This window comes from Carassius carassius, chromosome 43 (assembly GCF_963082965.1).
Source record: "Carassius carassius chromosome 43, fCarCar2.1, whole genome shotgun sequence".
Classification (NCBI taxonomy): domain Eukaryota; kingdom Metazoa; phylum Chordata; class Actinopteri; order Cypriniformes; family Cyprinidae; genus Carassius; species Carassius carassius.
The window spans coordinates 11,727,264-11,735,838 of NC_081797.1; positions in this window are offsets into that span (position 1 = coordinate 11,727,264).

Below are 8,575 nucleotides of genomic sequence, written 5' to 3' on the forward strand. Positions count from 1 at the left end.
AAAAACACGCCTTGGTATTTCCTCCTCTTCAATTAACACTAAATCAGCCATCGTATTTTGAGTTTAAGTTGACTTAAGGGAGATGTTTTGGTCCCTTAAATTTATTAAGGTGAAATGGCCACTAAGGACTTTGTAGCAACGCTTAAGGGAACACTTAGATAATCAAGGGGAAAAACTTAATAACAGCCTTAAGTTCCTTAAGGAAACCCTTAGGGTTTTTTCTTGCAACCCAAGTTTCACTAAGGGTACCCTTAACCTTATAGCTAAGGGATTTCTTAGCTTAAGGAGTTTCATGCAACCGGCACTGAACCCCATAGAAGAGTTATTTTCGGCATGGCGGTGGAAGGTATACGACCGGCAGCCCTTTGTGCGCATGCCTTTTGTGCAGGCCATGGAAGCATGTGATATGTTTCTACATGTTTTTTTTACTGTAATATATTTTTTTTCAGAAATTTTCTTTTTCAGTTTAATGTTTTTTGTAAGAAAATATTTTTTCTGTCCCATGTAAATATATCTGCTGTGCATATGTTGCACTGACTTGTTTACTGTAGTAAAAAAAAAATGTTGCAACAGCAAGTGTGTGTATCTGCAAATATTTCTGTGCATGTGAACAATCTGATACTTATTTTAGTATTATGGCAAAGCATACTAAAGATGGGGGTGCTTTTCATTATGCCCAACAGTGTGTAGTTGGTTTGGCAAAAATCTGGTAATATGAATGAAGTGTGTGCCATTTCCTGCAAAAGTTTGATTTTGATAACGCTATGTGTAGTTTCGGTTGCAGTGCTTCATTTTGCAGGATATATGAGGTATTTTGCAGTTTGGGTGTGTGTGGTTTTGTGATTTGTGTTAAGTATTTTCATAAAACCAGACTACTTTGAAAAAATGTGTGTTAGCAATTGGAAGAAAAAAACTGTATTTTAGGTGTCAGGTCTGATGTTATACAATAGACAGTATATTGCTTTATCATAGATTGTGTTTTACAGTACAGTTTCTTTTTCTTTTTGGGTTTAGTAAATGCATGTATTTTGTTTATTTTGCTGCAGAAATTCAGTGCAAAATTTGAATGACCCATCTCAGAGTAGGTTTATAGAATGAAAGGTTTATGTTGGGAACAAACACAGAGACAGAATTGCTGCAATAAAGGCTTTATTTGCAACAGGACATTAGAGAAGGAAGGAAAACAAAAATGCAAGAAAAAAACATGCAATATTGTAAAGCCTATCAATGATGCACTTTAAGATGTCCAACCCAGTTGTCATTTCAATTCATTTTATTGACAACAAATCACATCAATAGGCTTAAATGGTAGCAAGTTGATAAGTTAAAAAGGGTTCATACACATAAGTAAATGAGTGCAGACGATCAATAATTTGACTTGATTTCAGTAATTCAAAACAGTGACAAAGACTAGCTCCTAAAACAGAGCCAGAAAAACACCCTTATTATTTGTGCTAACATTCACAAACAAAACATTTTAAAAAACAACATTCCTCAAAAACGCACATTACTTAAAACAAACATACACTTCAACCATACATCACGTACCTGGGTACAGCTTACAACAACTGTTTTCCAAACCAGGAACAAACCATCATTACAACCTGCACAATATTTAAATACACATGATTACCACGCATTTAAAAACAATTACATCAAGCATGATGAAAGTTTAATTTACCTCCAAGAAAGAAAATCAATGCCGCCTATCTGGCGTTGTATCTTGCAACAGCTACAGCTTACAACAACTGTTTTGCAATTTAGGCACATACTCTCACAGTCTGCACAAAATACTTGAATACTCATGATTGTACAAAATATCGCATTAAAAACAAATAAATCAAACATGATCAATGAAAGTTTGATTTACCTCAAAGACAAATCTCAGCAGCCTATCTGGCGTTGTCTATTCAGCGTGCGCGCCACCATTACCACTGAACTAACGCTACTTCATTCATAAAGGGGACATCGGACCGGAAACTACCGTATTCACCCTACCACACAGGACTACCATAAATACTACAGTGGTTACAGCTATCACCTGATCACATTCACCCCCCCTACCACGGATCATTGTCCCAATGATCTTTCTATTAATTTTACTAACCACCTGTATGAGAAAAAAAAAAAAAAAAAAATTAATAATAAATCACACAATGTCTTTTTATGAGAAATGATCTACTCTATGAGCCCAGTGTCTTCATTCAACACAACCGATCTAGGTAAATTAAATGGGTTAGAATGGCTCCCCGCTGTTTTCCGACTAGAGTGCCGGAATTTAGCTGGAGGTGATTGAACCATTTCTAATATTTGAGAATCTTCCAAATCCTTTTGTTCCACAAATTCTTCATCGGATTCGCTGGATAACACAGATTCAGATCTACTTCCCACCCCTGGCAATGATTCAATTGAGGCTTCCCCCCTAACAACCCATGCTTCCTCTGATTCACTATCAGAGACTAAATCATTATGGCTCTGGGCACCCTGATTGAATGACGCTACCATCCCTGGACCACCTGGCCTCAAACTCTGTTCGATGCACATTTTTAGGTGGGCACGATCCATCCAAAGGAACAATTGTATACACTGCTTTTGAGTCATCTGCCTGAGCAAGCACTTTAAAAGGTGTGGGCATCCACAAATCCTGAAACTTATGTCTTCCTGCAAAATTATGATTTTTACGATAAACCAGTTGGCCCACCTGTAAAGAACTTTGTAATGAAGGGGGACCAATCTGTCTCTTCCTAACTTCGGCAGCATGCTCCATCTGCCCCCTTGCTTTTTGATAAGCCTCTTTTAAACGCTCCTGATGCCCCACCACCCACTCATCAACTGTCTCTATAGCATCTGTCGGACCCACTCCAAACAAAATGTCAACTGGTAACTTCGGCGACTGCCCAAAAACCAAATAATATGGGCAATAGCCAGTGCTCGGATGTTCAGTTGTATTATAAGCAAAAACAACTTCTGGTAAATATTCTACCCATCTCCTTTTCTTGGATGGTGAAAGAGTCCTTAACAAATTATTCAGGGTTCGATTGAACCTCTCGCACTGGCCATTGCCCTGTGGGTGATAGGGGGTAGTTCGACTCCGCCCAATCCCATACATCTTACATAAATTTCGAACCACCTCTGCCTCAAAACATCTCCCCTGATCCGAATGAATTCGTTGGGGAACTCCATACTTATGAATCCACTCTCTAACAAGTGATTTTGTCACAGTCACTGCTTTTTGGTCCCTGGTAGGTACTGCAACCACAAATTTTGAGAACAAGTCAGTGAGAATCAAGACATTCTCCTTACCATCACTGGAAGGCTCTAGAACTGTAAAATCCATGGCTACTATCTCAAATGATCTTCTAGCCAACAAATTGCCCATTTCTGTTACTAACTTTGGGACTGGAGCTTTTGCTACAATACATCTCTCACATTGCCTACAGTAAGTTTCGATGTCTTGAAACATCCCTGGCCAATAACATCTAGCCCTGACCAGTTTAAATGTGCGTTCAATGCCCTGATGACCGTGTTGGTCATGTAATCCACGAAGGACTTCCTCCTTCATACTCTGAGGTAGTAGCACCTGTTTAATTTGGCCTTGCCTAGTATCAACAAATTGGCGATACAAAACCCCTTCCTCCTCTACCAACTTCTCCCATTGCCGCAGCAGTTCCAAGGTCTGACCATCTTCTTTAGCCTTTTCCAATCTGCCAGGTTTAACTTGCTGCCTCCAATACACCAGAAAACTTGCAATAAAGGGATCGGCCTGCTGTTGAGCTGCCCACACCTCAGGTGAAAACACAGGGAAACTATATGTGGTTGCTTGCTCATTAACAATCAATGTATGATCATTATCTTGAAGCTGATTGAATGTGCCTCCTCCCAACACAGGTTCAGCGACCAACTGGGTCTGCCGTGACAATGCATCTGCACCAGCGTTTTGACGCCCTGGTCTATAATGAATGTCAAAGTCAAATCTAGCCAGCTCAGAAACCCATCTCTGCTCAATAGCTCCAAATTTGGCAGTCTGCAGATGACTTAATGGGTTATTATCTGTAAATACCACAAATTTGTGACCTACCAAATAGTCACGAAACTTATCGGTGACTGCCCATTTTAGTGCTAACCGCTCTAACTTCATAGCACTATAATTCTCCATGCATCTTCGCTCAGATGGCCTCAACCCACGACTTGCATACGCAATCGGTCTTCTTCCACCCTCACCCTCTTGGGACAAAATTGCTCCCAAACCTTGATGACTAGCATCAATCTCTAAATAAAAGGGCTTTGTAAAGTTTGCATACCCAAGTACTGGAGCAGAAACTAACTTCTCTTTTAAAACCTGGAACGCAGACTCACACTCAGAACCCCACAGTTCAAGAAGGGGCACTCTAGTGGTTTTTGCTCTACCTGCCTTTGGTGTAGCCAATGCTGCTAGGGCATGCAGGGGTGCTGCCAGTTGAGAAAAGTTTCTCACAAACCGCCTATAGTATCCTGCAAAACCCAAAAAGGATCTAAGTTCCATTACTGTACTTGGTCGAGGCCAACAGGCCACTGCCCGGGTCTTCTCAGGGTCTGTTGCAACCCCCTCAGCAGATATTACATGTCCAAGATAAGACACTTGCCGTTGTAAAAGTGAACATTTACTCCATTTTACCTTTAAGCCACACTCCCGGAAACATGAGAGCACTAACCTAAGACGACTTAGATGTTGTTCAAAAGATGACGAAAACACAACCACATCATCTAGATACAAAAGCAAGGACTGAAAATGTTGATCACCTAAAATCCTTTCCATTAGTCGCTGAAAAGTTCCGGGGGCATTACAAAGCCCGAATGGCATACGATTAAACTGGTACAGACCAAATGGAGTACAAAAAGCAGTCTTCTGTCTGTCTTTCTCAGCAACATCTACTTGATTATAACCACTAGCGAGGTCCAAGGTTGAAAACCACTGGGCCCCGCTAAGGGCATCAATCGATTCCTCTATCCTAGGGAGAGGATAAGCATCTTTTCTTGTCTTCAGATTTAACTGTCTATAGTCAACACACATACGCATATTGCCATCTTTTTTCTTGACAATAACCAAAGGTGATGAATAGGGACTACAACTCTCACTTATAATACCCTGCTCCAAAAGCTGTCTAATATGGTCCTTGACTTCTTCATATTGGCTTGGAGGCAGACGGCGATAACGCTGACGAACTGGAACATCATCAGTAACTGGTATCTCATGCTGTATGATTGCAGTGCACCCTAAATCACTATCACTGAAAGCAAACACATCAGCATAATCATTCAGCACGAGTCAAATAGCTGCTCCGTCTGCCGAAAGGCAGCAGAGCGAGACACATAAGCTCTTAAAACCCTGACAGGGCAAAGAAGACTCGAGTCTCCATCCTCCCCTGACACCGGCAGGGCAGACAGGGCAATAACCTGAGCCCGAAACGGTGTGTTGAGGGATTTCGGCACATAACCGTGCCTAGGTTTGAGTATGACCCTTGAGTCATTGGGCCCAAACTCCAAGCACGACTGGCTCACAGAGAGCGCGTGCAAATCACCCACACGCTTCACAGAAGCGAGAGCCAACAAGAATACTGTCTTGAACGACAGATGCTAAAGGCTAACCGATTGGATAGGCTCAAAAGGGGGACCCTTCAAGGCCTCCAAAACCGCCGCGAGGTCCCACATAGGGACTGACGGAGGTCTGGGAGGATTCAGCCTCCTAGCTCCTCTGAGGAACCGGATGACTAAATCGTTCCTTCCTATTGACTGACCGGACGCCGTTTCAGAAAACGTCGCGATGGCCGCCACATAAACTTTGAGCGTGGATGGGGCTCTGCCCTTATCCAACAGCTCCTGTAGGAAGGAGAGGACCTCCGTCACCTCACAACTAAGGGGTGAATAACCTCGAGCTGTGCACCAGCTGGAGAACACCGACCACTTTGAGGCATACAGACGTCGTGTCGACGGAGCTCTAGCCTGAGTGATGGTATTTAGCACTCCCACTGCGAGATCAGCGGGTAACCGTTGAGTGCCCATACATGGAGGGACCACAACTCCGGTTGAGGGTGCCAAATCGAGCCCTTGGCCTGCGAGAGGAGATCTCTCCTCAACGGTACCGGCCATGGGGCGACATCTGCTAATTGCATCAAATCTGGGAACCATGGTTGGTTCTTCCAAAGAGGTGCCACAAGCAGTATTGAACATCTCGTTTCTCTCACCCGTTCTATCACCTGCGGAAGGAGGGAGATGGGAGGGAACGCATAAAGCGGGCAGCACGGCCATTTCCGTGACAGCGCGCTTTCGTTCTTGGAAAAGAACGCGGGGCAGTGAGCGTTTTCGTGGGACGCAAAGAGGTCCACCTCCGCCATGCCAAATCTCTCCCACAACAGCCGGACTGTCTGCGGGTGTAGAGACCATTCGCCCGTAGGGACATTGCCTCTGGACAGCCTGTCTGGACCCAGATTCTGCAGTCCAGGCACATGCACTGCTCTCAGCGAGCGCACGTTGCGTTGAGCCCAAATCAGGAGGCGTTCCGTCAGCCTGCACAGGTTTCGGGACCCGAGACCGCCCTGGCGATTTATGTAGGACACCATGGACATGTTGTCCGAACGGACTACGACGTGGTGATCCTTGATATGGGGACAAAAGCGCGTCAGCGCGTTCTCCACTGCCAGCATTTCCAGGCAGTTGATATGATGGAGCTTTTCCCATTCTGACCATAGGCCAAAGGACGGTCTGCCTTCGAGCAGTGCTCCCCATCCCGAAGTGGAGGCGTCCGTCGACACCATTTTCAAACTCGGGGAAGTCCCCAGGCTTACACCTGATCGGTACCAGCCGTTCGCTGTCCAAGGTGCTAGAGCCGCAACACAGCTCTGATCGACCTTGAAATGCAGCCGGCCAGACGCCCACGCTCTGCGCGGCACCCGAGCCTTCAGCCAGAACTGCAGGGGGCGCATGCGGAGCAGGCCCAGCCGCAGAACCGGAGATGCTGAGGCCAAACAGACTTCTGTTTTGACCGTAGTTTCGACGCGCGCTGAAAAGCGCGGTGGGCGTCGAGAAAACTGTAGCGAGTAGCCTCTCTTTATAATGCCTAGCACCCAATCCGAAACCCCTGGAAGCGCTGACCATGCATCTGCATGAATGGCTAAGGGCTGGATGCGACACGCGCTCTGTTGACTGGGCAACGGCGGCGCTCGAGTGTGCTGCGCATCTGAGGCGGGGAGCGCGCTGATCACAGCGGGCAGATCGCTCATCCTCGACCCCGTTCCGGCGCTTAACCGACTGGAGGGAGGCTGAGCGGGTCCCGTGGGACTCGATATATCTGCGAGTAACCGTGGGCTGCATGTGTGCACTTTTACCACTTTCAACTCGCCGTCTGCCTGTGCAGAATGTACGTGCACGGGCCTCGTTTTTACAGAAGCCCCGCGCCGTAAGTGACATAGTGTATGTGGGCACTGGGAAGTGGGCACGTTTACTATGCGGCGCGCTCGACGGATCTGTGTCGATCTTATGTGCGCCAGCCCTGTGTGCAGGGCTGTGCTTACATGCGGGGATGGGCACTGGGTAGTGGGCATCGTCACTGCATTTAAAGCACCATCGGCCGTGGCCGGACAAGCGTGCACGGGTTTCGTTTTTACAGAAACCACATGACGCGTGTGACATAGTAATTGTGGGCACTGAGGGGTGGGCACGTTTACTATGTAGTGTGCGCGACCGACTTGAGTCAACATTATGGGCGCAGGCCCTGTGTGTAGGGCTGTGCGTACATGTGGAGATGGGCACTGAGGAGTGGGCATCGTCACAACATTTATAGCACCATCGGCCGTGGCCGGAACACCAGAAAAAACACTCTTTTTGTGAAACATCTGGGTAGCCGTGATAACGGCTTTTGTGTGCAGGCAAGCGGGCACTCGTGCAGGCTTGCGCATTGCAGAAGACACTGAGGCAGTCACAACTCTTGGAACTGCAACAGCGGCGCGCTTGGGTGAGAGCTTGGCCGCAGCGGAACTCGAACACCGGCGCTTTCCCAGCAGTGCTAGGATGCTTTCGGGGCTTCTGGCTTCATCGCAATCCTCTGCCGCGGCTCCCGCGGCGCGGGGCGACGGCTCGAAGAGCGAGAACGGGGTCCCGAGCTGCGTTGCTGACGCTGTCGTGATGGTGCAGCAGGAGGCGGTGGGCGTGACTGAGAGCTCTGTGGGGCCGGTCTAGAGCGGCTAGCTGCAGAACTGGAGCGTTCGGCAAGAAGTGCTTGAACGCCTGTGAAGCTTTCTGGTCCTCGGCGAATCTCTCCACAAACTCGTTGACGGAAGATCCAAAGAGGCCGGCAGGAGTTAGCGGAGCGTCAAGAAACGCAGCGCGCTCAGACTCCTTGATGTCAGAAAGCGTCAGCCACAAATGCCTCTCAGCCACCGTAGCGGAAGCCATAACCCGTCCCATGGCCTGTGCAGCGGACTTAGTAGCGCGGAGGGAGAGATCCGAAGCACTCCTCAGATCCGCAAGACAGATCGCTTCAGGTCCCATCTCATCCAGCTTGCGGAGAAGATCACCCTGGAAAATCTGTAGCGTCGCCATG